Genomic DNA, 13,564 nt, shown 5'->3' with positions numbered 1-13,564 from the left:
ATGGCCACGTCCACCGGTAGGGGACCACAGGTCATAAATTGTTGTCTTGTTGTGTGTGCAGAGAGTGCGTGGCCACTGAGTAGTATGTGTTCGGTGTCTTTACGGTAGTTGTTGCATCGAGGGCATGAGGGGCCCTTGGATGTGTTGAAACAGTGTGTGTAGTGTTGCAGTGATGGGTGACATCCAGATGGGGGAGTGTGATTCGTGTTCGTCTGATGGGTTTATGTCTGGTGGGTTAGTTCGGTGTGTGTGTGTGTGTGTGTGTGTGTTTGGTCAGTGTTGTATTTGTTGGAGGTGGCTTAGGTGATCTGTGGGTACAGTTACGTAAGTGTGAGGCTGTGGTAAGTTTTCTATTACTAGTGTGGGGTTGGTAGTGTGTTATAGACTGGGTAAGGTGGGAGCGGTCGATCATATTAAGGTAATACTGACTTTGGAAGATTTCTGTATCATTGTGAAGTTGTGTTTTCAAGGTTGTTTGCTAGCCAGTGATTGTTCTAATTGCAGTATTTTGCGTGGTTTGCAGCTTTGTTAAGTTTGCTTTTGAGAGGTTAAAGACCAGGGTGGTGAGGCGTAGTTTCAAGCAGAGCGGATGAATTGTTTGTTGAGAATGTTGAGGGATTCTTTTTCTCGTTCAAATCTGGTGTCAGATAGTTTTCTGAGGATATTCAGTTTGTGTGTTGCTTATTGTTGATATAATTGAACTAGGGAATGATTTGTCATGTGCATGTCGTATGTGAAGCATAGAATGGTGGGTGTTTTACTCAGAGGGAAAGACGGGAAAGCCGCTCCATCTGAGGTGACTGGGTCATGTGAGGTGGATTCATGTATGGCTGAGCATGCAAGAGGGTGAAAGATGAGCGCAGGGTGGAACAAGTTGGAACGATGTGGTATGTAGCTGTCAAAGTGCTGTCAATGGATTGACCCAGGGCAAGTGAAACGTCCGGGGTAAACTATGGAAAGGTCTGTGGGGCCTGGATGTAGATAGGGAGCTGTGGTTTTGGTGCGTTACACATGACAGTTACAGAATAGATGTGAGTGTAAGGTTTTGGATGGTACTGCAGTGGAATTAATTAAAAAAAGGGGGTGACTGTGTTGTTGACTGGTTGGTGAGGATATGTATGTATGATTCATGGTGAAGTGCCTGAGGATTGGCATGCATAGTGCCATTGTACAAAGGCAAAGGGGATAAAGGTGAGTGTTCAAATTACGGAGGTAAAAAGTTTGTTGAGTATTCCTAGGAAATTATATGGGAAGGTATTGATTGAGAGGGTGAAGGCATGTACAGAGCATCAGATTGGGGAATAGCAGTGTGGTTTCAGAAGTGGTAGAGGATGTGTGGTTCAGGCGTTAGCTTTGAAGACTGTATGCGAGGAAATCGTAGAAAAACAGAGGGATTTGTATGTAGCATTTATTTATCTGGAGAAAGCATATGATAAAGTTGATAGAGATGCTCTGTGGAAGGTATTAAGCGTATATGGTGTGGGAGGTAAGTTGCTAGAAGCAGTGAAAAATCTTTTATCGAGGATGTAAGGCATATGTACGAATAGGAAGAGAGGAATGTGATTGGTTTCCTCCCAGTGAATGTCGGTTTGCGGCAGGGGTGCGTGATTTCTCCATGGTTGTTTGATTTGTTTATGGATGGGGTTGTTATAGAGGTGAATGCAAAAGTTTTGGAGAAAGGGATGAGTATGCAGGCTGTTGTGGATCAGAGAGCTTAGGAAGTGAGTCAGTTGTTCGCTGATGATATATATATATATATATATATATATATATATATATATATATATATATATATATATATATATATATATATATATATATACATATATATATACATTGTCAGCTGGTGGCTGATCCGTGTGAGAAACTGCGGAAGTGGTGACTGAGTTTGGTAAAATGTGTGAAAGAAGAAAGCTGAGAGTAGATGTGAATAAGAGCAAGGGTATTAGGTTCATTAGGGTTGAGGGACAAATTAATTGGGAGGTAAGTTTGAATGGAGAAAAACTGAAGGAAGTGAAGTGTTTTAGATATCTGGGAGTGGATTTAGCGGCGGACGGAACCATGGAAGCGGAAGTGGGTCACAGGGTGGGGGAGGGGGCGAAGGTTCTGAGAACGTTGAAGAATGTGTGGAAGGCGAGAATGTTATCTCGGAAAGTAAGAATGGGTATGTTTGATGGAATAGTGGTTCCAGCAATGTTATATGGTTGCGAGGCATATAGGGTTGTGCGCAGGAGGATGGATGTGCTGGAAATGAGATGTTTGAGGACAATGTGTGGTGTGAGGTGGTTTGATCGAGTAAGTAACGTAAGGGTAAGAGAGATGTGTGGAAATAAAAAGAGCGTGGTTGAGAGGGCAGAAGAGGGTGTTTTGAAATGGTTTGGGCACATGGAGAGAATGAGTGAGGAAAGATTGACCAAGAGGATATATGTGTCGGAGGTGGAGGGAACGAGGAGAAGTGGGAGACCAAACTGGAGGTGGAAAGATGGAGTGAAAAAGATTTTGTGTGATCGGGGCCTGAACATGCAGGAGGGTGAAAGTAGGGCAAGGAATAGAGTGAATAGGATCGATGTGGTATACCGGGGTTGACGTGCTGTCAGTGGATTGAATCAGGGCATGTGAAGCGTCTGGGGTAAACCATGGAAAGCTGTGCAAGTATGTATATTTGCGTGTGTGGACGTATGTATATACATGTGTATGGGGGTGGGTTGGGCCATTTCTTTCGTCTGTTTCCTTGCGCTACCTCGCAAACGCGGGAGACAGTGACAAAGCAAAAAAAAGAAAATAAAAAAAAAAAATATATATATATATATATATATATATATATATATATATATATATATATATATATATATATATATATGCTATGTTATGTATGTATGCACAAGCTGTGTTATGCATATTGGTCTACACACAGTCCCTAAGTAATGAAGTTGTCAGGGGTCAATACAGAGAACTGCTTAACGTACGTATATGGACAGTCATAACATGGGTATATATACAATGATAGTAATAACATGGGTATATCTACAGTGATAGTAATAGCATGGGCATATATACAGTGACAGTCGTACCATGGATATATATACAATGACAGTCATACCATATGTATATGTACAGTGACAGTCATACCATATGTATATGTACAGTGACAGTCATACCATGGGTATATGTACAGTGACAGTCATACCATGGGTATATGTACAGTGACAGTCATACCATGGGTATATCTCACATTATAGTTACTACTGAGGAGGGGCAGATCTCACACGGAAGTCAGGCATGAAGGTAATCTGTGGCATGAGAGACGTCATCTAACATAGTAAAAACTAATTTCTGATTTTCATCACTCAAAAGAAAACATATGTCAGAATGGCAGGTATAGAGGTAGTGATGAGATCCTTCACTTCTGAAACAGGTCTCTTGTGTTTCAGTTTGATACAGGAATACATGTTAACTAGGTGAGGAACTGCATTGTGTATCCCAGACAAGGTTACCTAAGACTAGCAGTTGGGGGCTGTTCATGTTTTCTCTGCTGGCGTTATTCAAAGCAACGTTATACAGGAATAAAACTCGATGCATATGTTGATCTGTTTTTGTTTTTTTTAATTCACAACAAAGTTGAAACAACAACAAATCCTCATACAGTGGCTGATACGCTTTTGCATTCGAGGACAAAGTAAATAAAAGAGGGTTTTACAAAAACAAAGTCCTCTTTGTGTCTTTCATATGAGTCATTAACACCCACATGTGTAGGAGTTTATAGTGTCGGTGGTGTACTGTGTCATGTTTTCACCAGCGTTCATAGTTGGTGGTGGTAGAGGACACCAACCACAGGACATGTGGTGATGGTGGTGGTAGTGGGTGGTGATAGAAGATGGCACGAACCACAAGGCAGGTGGTGGTGGTGATAGTTGGTGGTAATGGTAAAGGGCACCAGCTGCAGGAGAGGTAGTGGTGCTGGTGGTAATGGACGGCGGTGGTGAGTGGCGCCATCCGAACAGTGTAGGTGCTGGTGGTAGTGGATAGTGGTGGTAAAGGGCACCAACCACAGGGCAGGTAGTGGCACTGGTGATAGTGGATGGTGGTGGCAGAGGACACTAATCGTAAGGCATGTGGTAGTGCTATTGTTGACGGGTAGTTGTGGTAGTTAAACCCTCAGGTTTTCCCTTCTCGATAATCTAGAGCAAACTACCTCTCACCCCCACCCATATTCCTTGACCGCTTGGAGTCCTCTCCCGATATTCTGTGTCTGTTTTTTACCTCTAAACCTTCGCACTGGAAATACACAATCTCGCCCCGAGTTAGTTCATCTGACCACACTCTCATGAATGTATCCATTCTAACGGCACCTCCTCCTCCAACAATCGTTTCCAAGCATAAATATTTGGACCTCAACAAAGCTGACTGGAATAACTTACGAAAATTCTTTTCTGACTTTCCTTAGGAAAATTATTGCCTTATGTGTATGTGATAATGCTTCTGTCTCCGGCAAACACATAACAAAGGATATTGTTGCGGGGATGGAAGCATTTATCCACTCTTCCTCCAAGACTACGACTTTATCCTATCTATGGTTCAATCGTTCCTGTTCTGAGGTCATTCACGCAAGGGATCAGGCATATCGGACTTGGAAAAACCCTCCTTCCTCCGACTTCCATTCAGCATTTATCACTGCCCGTAATGATGGTGAGGCTAAACGTTCCTCTAACTTAAGCAAGTGCGATAACCTGTAACTTTCACTTTTTGATAAGTCTTCCTGGTCTTTAGCTTAGGGAATAACTAACAACTTCTGTCGCTCTACCTTTCCTCCACTTTTCCCTTTTGACGGTACTATAGCTGTCTCTCCCGTACACAACGCAACTCTGGTTCCTGTTTCTCCTTTATCTCCACCTTGGATGACTCTAGCATTCCTTCACCCCCTGATGCTCCTTCAACTAATCCTATTACCTTTTCTGTTATCTCTTTTTTGAACTGTCCGGAAAACGCTACTCTTTCTGGATACAAGCAAGGCTTATGGTCCTAATGGCATCCATCCTCGTGTACTAACAGAGGGTGCCTATAAACTTTCAACTGGGCTTCCTCGTCTGTTCAGTTCCTGTTTAAAAACCGGAACATTTTCTACATCGTATAGATATGCGTTGGTGCATCCCAATCCCTAAGAAAGCTGACCGTTATAACCCCTCTAACTATCGTTCTGTTGCTTTGACATCCACCATTCCCAAAGTATTTGAATCCCTCCTCAGCTTCTATGTCCTCAGACATCTTGAATCTCACAGTCTCCCTCTGATCTACAGTATGGCTTCTTAAAGACAAGATCCACTGTTGATATTCTCTCCTGGTCATCATCCCTGAAAGATACTGGGGAATCCTATGTAGTTGCCGCAGATATATCCAAAGCTTGTAAAAGAGTGTGGCATCGTGGTCTTACCTCTAAGCTCCCATCTTTTGGCTTTCCTCCATTACGTTGCTCCCTCGTATCTACCTTCCTCTCTGGCTGATTTATCTCTGTGGTTGTTGATGGATCAGCCTTTTACCCTTTTTCCATCAACAGCAGTGTCCCTCAAGGTTTTATCTTGTTTCCTACATTTTCTTATCCTTTTTCACAACGATTTCCTTTCTTCTACAAATAACCAAATGCACTCGTATGCTGACGACTCAACAATGCATTCCTCCACCTCCTTTAGTTCTGCTCCTCTTTTTTCACTCGATCTGCATCTCGTCTTGACACAGCTTCCTCAAGTAACTCCGAGTTGGACAGGATATCTCAGTGGGGTCGGCAAAATTTGGTTAAGTTCAATGCCTCCAAGGCCCAGTTTCTGCCCATCGCTTTATGGAATATTCTCACGCCTCTCCTCTATCCAAACCTTTCCTCTTAATTTCTACTGTTCAGTGATTCCATCTCTTGACTCAGTGAACATGCTTGGTATTACTATAACATCCACTCTGACTTGGAAATCCCACATAATGGAAATAGCTAAGTCTGCTTCTAAGAAGCTGGGAGTCCTGATTAGATGTCGAAATTTCTTTTTTTTCGAACAGTTCCTCCATTTGTGCAAAGAACCGATCCGTCCTTGTATAAAGTACTGCCCTCGCATCTGGAGTGGTTCTAGCTCCGCATCCTTAATTAACAGAGTTGAGTCGAAAATGGTCCAAGTAATAAAATTTTCGTGGCTTATCTTCAAAGCCTGAACCGCTTGCCCTATGTCGCGAAATTGGTTGACTTTTCCTCTTCCATAGGTATCGCTTGGTTTTTTGCTCCCGAGAGCTGGCTGCTTGTGTGCCCCCACCAATAATTAGACTATGAACACCCGGGAAGCTACTGCGTCACGTGATTACTGTGTTGTCGTTGGCAACACAAGGGTGGGCCGTTTTGACAGCTGTCTCCTGCTCTGCACCTCAAAGTTTTGGGACCCTTTACTGTCTCAAGTCTTTCCCAGTAGCTATGACCTGGTACATTTTAAAGACAGATTTTTCATTTCTTTCAGAATTATAGATACTTTTCCTTGTGTCTTCTTTTTCTCCTCCATTAGCCTCTCGATAATCTAGTTACAGCCTGGCCTTATGTGGAGTTTTGGCCCTGACTGGAGCCTCGAACGCCAAAACAAACAATCAAAAAAAAAAAAAAAAACACACCAAACATAGGGCAGATGCTGGAGCTGGTGGGAGTGGTTGGAGGTGGTAGAGAGCACCAACCACAGGGCAGGTGGTGGTGGTAGGTGGCGTAACTCGTGGTGGTGGTTGTGGTCCTTGACACATTCCTGGCTCCTTGTCCGTCCTGGTTCCTGCTTGAAAAATAAATGGTAACTGATGAATAAGGTATGAATAATAATTGAATTAAGTGCGTGAAATGAAGCAAGGAGTAGAAATTTTCTAGCAGTAGTAGTGGTAGTAATGTACATGATAATAATCATAATGATGATGATAATGATATCAGTTATGATAAAGATAACCGTAAAAAAAATAAAGATAGTAACTTGTTCGCCGCTTCCCACTTTAGCGAGATCAGGGCCTCATTTGTTCACATCCACCGGAGCTGTCGTGTGCATTGCACCGAAATCAGAGCCCATCCTCCACACACAGCCAGTTCCCACACCAATTCCGTGGATTCCTCTGACCACCTACTCCCTGGCTCAGCCCAATGAGAGCATGTCGTCCCCCATATACTAAATGGCACCAATTTGCTTTAACCCTGGCATACCTCTCGCCCATTCAAGCCTTGGCACCTCAAATTCCCTTTCACTCCAACCTATCCATTTCGTTCTCGGTCTTCCCCTCCCTCTTATTCCCTCCACTTTTGTCACATAGATCCTCTTCGTCAGTCTTTTTGAACTGATCCCCTTCAGTTGTTCAGACCATTTCAGTATACTCTACTTCGGTCTCTCAGAGTATTTCAGTGCTACTCCCTACACCCTCGATCTTCCTCTTACCACATATTTTCCTTAGGCATGTCATATTTATCCCCTCCATCCTGTTCCGTCCTTTTGCGTACACCGCCAGTACTCGCATTCACACGAGATCATCGGGACTACTTACCTTTAAGCCTACCCATCTTTGTCCGTATACACACACACAGTGACCTCGCCGTCCGCACCCTTCTTCGTGCACCACGACCTGCTCTGTCTCCCACCCTATGACTCATTTCACCTTCCATGGATCCATCTACAACCATAACTTCATCCAGGTACCCTTAAAGCATGTCATGTCCTCCATGTTCTCCTTCTACATGTTCACACTCGTCCCATCTTGTCTTACTCCCCTGCTACACCTCTTGATTCTACTCACACTAATTCTCATCATCCTTCCTTCATATACTCTTCCAAGCTCAGTCACCAGCTTCTGGAAGTTCTTTCTCGAATCTGCCACCATAACGCCGTCATCTTCAAAGAGCATTCGACACATCTAGTCTCCCCTACCCCTTCCCCCCTTCCCCCAGAATACTGTAGACTAAGATCCTCTTATTCACCTCCTTCACCGTCTCATCCACGAACAAATGAAAAGCCATGGTTACACGACACACTCTTAAAGCAGATCCACATTTCATGTGGAGCTTCTCAATCTCCTCTCCGTAGGCACCTCATCTTGTGCCATACCTGTATAGAAGAACTTGACTAACCAATCGGTAACACTGCCACCTCCTTTCATGAGAAAACTTCAGTCCCATCAACTGTCGCTTTGTCACACTTCATGTTATAAAAGGCTTTCACAAACTTTTCTTATTAAACCCTTCGCCATGACTCTCTCCCTCCGCATATCCCTTCCTCCCAAACACCTGACAATCCTCACAGAGTCATCTAACACATTCAACAGTTATTGAAAATATTAATTCCTTCTCCTTTTCACAACTTTGTCTAATACCACTTTCCCTTCTCTTACGCTTACTGATGATCTCGTTTGTTCTCTTGTCCCCCTCGTACTATTCACTTTATTCCAAAACATTTTCTTTTTTCCCGGAGGCACTCCCCAGTGCTCTTTGACACCATTTCTTATTTGACCTCTTTTGTAGCTTCTACACCATCCTCTTGGCCTCCTACCGCTTTCCATTTTACGCTTCCTAATCACTCGCACTCCTTCCGTACAGATCCTCATCATACACATCTCTTTTTTCTTTTACTAGCAAATGAACTTCCTTATCCCACCCTTCACTACCCTTTATCGAACACCCACATTCCACTCGCCTCGCACCACACACTTCTCTCGCCTTGCTTCCTTAAATGCATTCCCGTGCTTCACATACTCTCACTTTATGCTCCTTTTCACTCAATCTCCTTTGATATATCTGAACACAAGCCTCTCTTCCAAGCACCGTTCTCTTCCTACTTTTCATTTTCATTCATCCACGCACAACTAGACACCCTAGGCTGAAGTCTTGAAGAACCATCCTTGCTTGGCTTCATCTTTATTCTTTTCTCAGCTGAGATGGCACGGCCAATAGAATGCCCCAATGAAGACCCCTCTCTTTAACTATATATATTTATATAAAGAAGATTAGGTGGACTGTAGACCGACTGCCACAACCAGGATTCGAAAGCATGCGCTCGACAACAGGCAATCCATGAATGCAAAGCTAAGTGCTGTACTACGGAGGTTCTTTCTCTTAAAAAATGATGATATAAGGAGAGGAAGGTGTCCAGGACCCCAGCTCCTTCCCCTGTTAGTCGCCTTCTACGACATACGTGAAATATGTGGGGGTTTTTTCTTGGCTTTCGTTGGAAAGACTCATAGTCACAGACAAAAGTCCTTAATTGAAATACAGAGAGGTTTCTGAAAGACAAAAAGAGGAGACAAGGGAAAGGATTTGAGAATTTTGGAGGAAGTGAAAGACCTGTCTTTTAAAATGTGCAAGAGTATAGTTGTTGGAAAAGACAGGGTAAAGAGTTCCCAACCTTTAAGGTGCAGGGAAAGAAACAGTTATCAGAACAGCCCACCCTTGAGTTGCCAACAGCTACACAGTAATCATGTGACGTAGCAGCTTGTCGAATATTGCGTGGTCTAGCTAGTGGAAGGGGAACACTAGCAGCCAGCTCTTGGGAAAGTGAGCCACCATTGCGGCGTAGGACAAGTGGGTTAATTTTTGAAGTTATCCTGGAAGAGTTTATGAGTCGGACAGCTTTCAACTCAACTCTATCAAGTCGGTATGCTAAGCTAGAGCCACCTCAGATGTGAGAGCAGTACTCCATGCAAGGACGATTCAATCCTTTATCTATAAGGAGAAACTTCAGAGGATAAGAAATTGCGGTGCCTAAACAGGACACTCAGTTTCTTGGAGGCAGCAGCTACTTATTCCATTGTCCCAAGAGGTAGAGACAATTTTTGATCTAAAATAAAGACTTGTGTTAGTTGCATGTTGGCTAGTTGTGCGTGAAAGAAGGAGAGAACGCTTGTGCTGGGGAATGAATTCCAGCAACGCACGTGTTTATAAGGCAGAATGAGAGAGAGAGACAGTAATAATTGTAATAATGATAATAGCATTTATGATAATGATTATAGTGATAGTCATGATAATGAAAATCTTAACATTTATGATAATGATGGTCATAATGAAAATAATTACGATATTAATGATAATGTTAATGATAATTATAATCAGCTTACAAACTCTATAATGTCTAGTTTCCTGTATATCACACTCTCATTACTTTCGAGAAACGTGAAATTCGTGCAGGGACCTGAGGTTCTCGTGAGGCCTTACTGTGGCATCCTCTTCAAGCGATGCCTTCGGAAAACACCAGAATCTCGGAACGCGACTTTTGTGTGAGGAAGTTTAACAAAGACTCCAGGAAGGAGAAACTGATTCCAGGAAGGAAGCTCCCTCTGTGTGTGTGTGTGTGTGTGTGTGTGAGCAGACGGTACGTGTTGTGTGGTCATAACGTCTCCTGTTGGGTTTCGAATCCATCTGTGTAAACTCTGTTCTCTTATTCCTGTTATCGCGGGAGGAAATGATAGCAAATCTCTTCATCGCCGAGGGACATTCGCTCTGCGAATTGTACTTGCAGACTTGATACATAGTCACAAACTCTCATTCTTTACGGTGTATTAAGATGCCGCCCAAAAGCGATGCTACTTACCACAAGGACCCCAAAGCTTCAGATTCGTGATGTCGTCCAGAACCTGAAATATCAAGCCACTGAGTCTCAAATCAGATCACAGAGAATTCCCCCGTCAGTAGATTCACCACATGCCTTAATAGATTCGGATACAACGGATCTGAACGCTGAATCTAATCTGAACATCGTGAATGTGGATTCAATGCTGATACCACATCAGAAACTTACCTCTATATCTGGAGCCATACCTCCATATCTGGAGCCATTAAAGATGATTTTTCGATATTGATACAAGTGTGTCCATTAGTCACTTCTCATGTAAACTTATCACTTCAACGCCTTGTCGTACTGATGTACATTTAGGCTGGAAAACTTAAGCTCATGATGAAGCCTACGGTAAGAGCCTGGGAAGGTCTTGTACTGTATGTGATCAGCTCAAACATGTGAAGTTTACGTGGTAAGGAAAATGTGTGGATTTCTTTCCTACACGTCAAATTCACTTGACTCAACCTTCGCAACACAGGAGGTACCACCGGTAAGTGTACCTCATCTAGAAACTTAGTATCGTGAAGCGGTTGGTAAATATGTTCACTTTTTTCGTTTTCCAGCGGATGATACCAGCGTATATCTGACTATGATTTTTCCGAATGTGCAGAACTGCCTCTTGTGATAACTGTTTGTGTGTTACGTGGAGAGAGTTTTACGCTCGCGTTTGCCCTGTCTTTTAACCTCGTCTCTTACTTCTTTGTTTGTGATGTGGAAAATTTGTATATTTAGTAAAGATTATCATGTCGAAGGTTGAAGGAAATGTATTAGTCTGTCTTCATCATATCTGTTTCCAGGAAACGTGACGACGTAAAACTTAAATCTCTTGCAAGACTTAAATGTAAACACTAGAATTGAAAACAGATGTTGGTCGCTCTTGTGAAACAGAGACATTAACTCACGAGGTGAAGGAAGTTTCAGATACATTCAATTTAGCCAGAAAATATCAGTACTTTATTTTTTTTTTTTAGTAAGTGATAGAAAGGGAAGAAACACCTAATAACTGTTGCTACACGCACGTTAAGCTCATGGTTTGGTGCGATGTATTGGTAATAAGAGACACGATAAGGTTAATGATAAGGGCTTCAGAAATTCAGATGAGTATTATAAGAATGTTGAATAACATTATGTAACCAAACCTATTAATACGACCAGAGAAACCATTCACATTGAGGGAATGTACTGGGAGTGATGTAGGTACTCTTGCTGTCTTCATAACCTGCACTAGGTGTTACCGAAATCCGCCTGCTCGAGGTTACAACGCTTGTGAAAACTCACATTTTGCGAGGCTGTATCATTGGGAGTTTAGTCTCACCAAAGAACTTCTCTCTTCACAGGAATCTCCCTTTCCCTACTACTAAGAGTAGCGCGGCCTTGGGTATAAGAGCCTTTAGAAGAGTCTTAGGTAACACTAGGACTCTTTCATTGAAATTAGTCCTGTGGTCATCGTAAGTAAATTGATCAACTGCATTGATTATATGTGAAGTTGCTGTTGCTGTGATTTATGAATACATCAGGCTTTACCTCAAGACGTCTTGACTGCTATCCTCTCATCTCATTCCATCCTGGAATCTTCTAAGATAACAAAGATAGATATTCTGAAGTTAATTGGATACCAGAGCATCTTGTAACACCGTAGTAGGCCATGTCCCCCCCAATAGGCTCTTTCCTTACCCTCAGAACTCGAGAACAAAATGCCATTCTTGCCCCAAGAAACTAAACCATATGAGGTCCTTTTTGGTATAACAATAAGAAGTGGGGCAAAATTTCAGATGGGCCTAATTCATGTGCGAGTTCAGACAGATAATAACTCACGAAGATAGAAGGCTCATTTCACGTATTTTAAAGTTACCTGGAAAAAAAGATGCTAAATTTTGAATTTTTATGGCTGTGAAAGTAAAAAGCATGTCCTAGATAGAGTATAAGCACAAACGTAAAACAAGATATGTGACCATAACCTGTCATGCCTCACCGTATGTGATGACGTAACCAACTAATCATGACGCGGAAATTACAGGATTTCATCTTTCACCATCTGTCGGCTGCTTCCCATTTTCTGTGAGGAAGTGGCTTGACAGATATCCACGGTCATTGGAGTCGAATACATACTGGCAGCATCGTTTTTCTCGCTTTAACTCTTTGTTTTCTTTCTATACAGACATAAAACGCCACGCTGAAGCTGTGTATATAGGATTAGACACTCTGGCAGGTAAGCCATCAATATTAGTCCACTCATAAATGTATCTATTGCTACCAAACGCTTACTGTCCTTTTAAGATATTGTCAGATTAATTTGGATGGCGTCCCGTGACGAATGAATTCATACAGACGAAACAAATTATGTCAAGGAGAATAATTTCAAGAGTCGAGTTTAAGAATTTGTTACGTCGTAAATCTTCGGGGCTAGGCTTTGGCTGGACCTATAAAGCACGTAGACGTATTCTAGAATTTTAGCTGTGTGTGTTTTGTGGCCATATTTCTGGTCTACGATTCTCGGAAAACGAATCAATAAACCACGTCATCCGAGCAGACTGAGTGACTCAAGATGGCACACAATGATACCTTCAGTGTCATTATGAGTCTAGAATTGTTATCAGGTAATGGTTTAACTACCTACTCGAGTCTTGTTACGGCGAAGGCGGAGGTGGGATAGAGGGAGGAGGAGGGAAGTGGGAGTGTTGGGGTGGGTGGGTGGGTGGGATGAAGCGTAGCTACCGCCTGAATTGCTTATAAGTTAGGGAAGGCAAACCGGAGGAAGCCATCCTCACTAATGACATGTGGCAACTATATTGGAATGGATTCATTTTCGTTGAATCGTTCAACGATGGCTGCCGGCCACCAGTCACCCAGGTTTCGTTTGTCATATTTACGTTTTCTGAGCACGTGAGAAACTTACGGATGTGTACGTGTGCACCTGTGTCTTGGGGAAGAAGTTTCCATATGGCGATTTCCCGTCCCTCAACCTAGAAAATACA

The sequence above is a fragment of the Panulirus ornatus genome, chromosome 1 (assembly GCF_036320965.1).
Source record: "Panulirus ornatus isolate Po-2019 chromosome 1, ASM3632096v1, whole genome shotgun sequence".
NCBI classification, from domain to species: domain Eukaryota; kingdom Metazoa; phylum Arthropoda; class Malacostraca; order Decapoda; family Palinuridae; genus Panulirus; species Panulirus ornatus.
Note: the sequence above shows the minus strand (reverse complement) of the source record.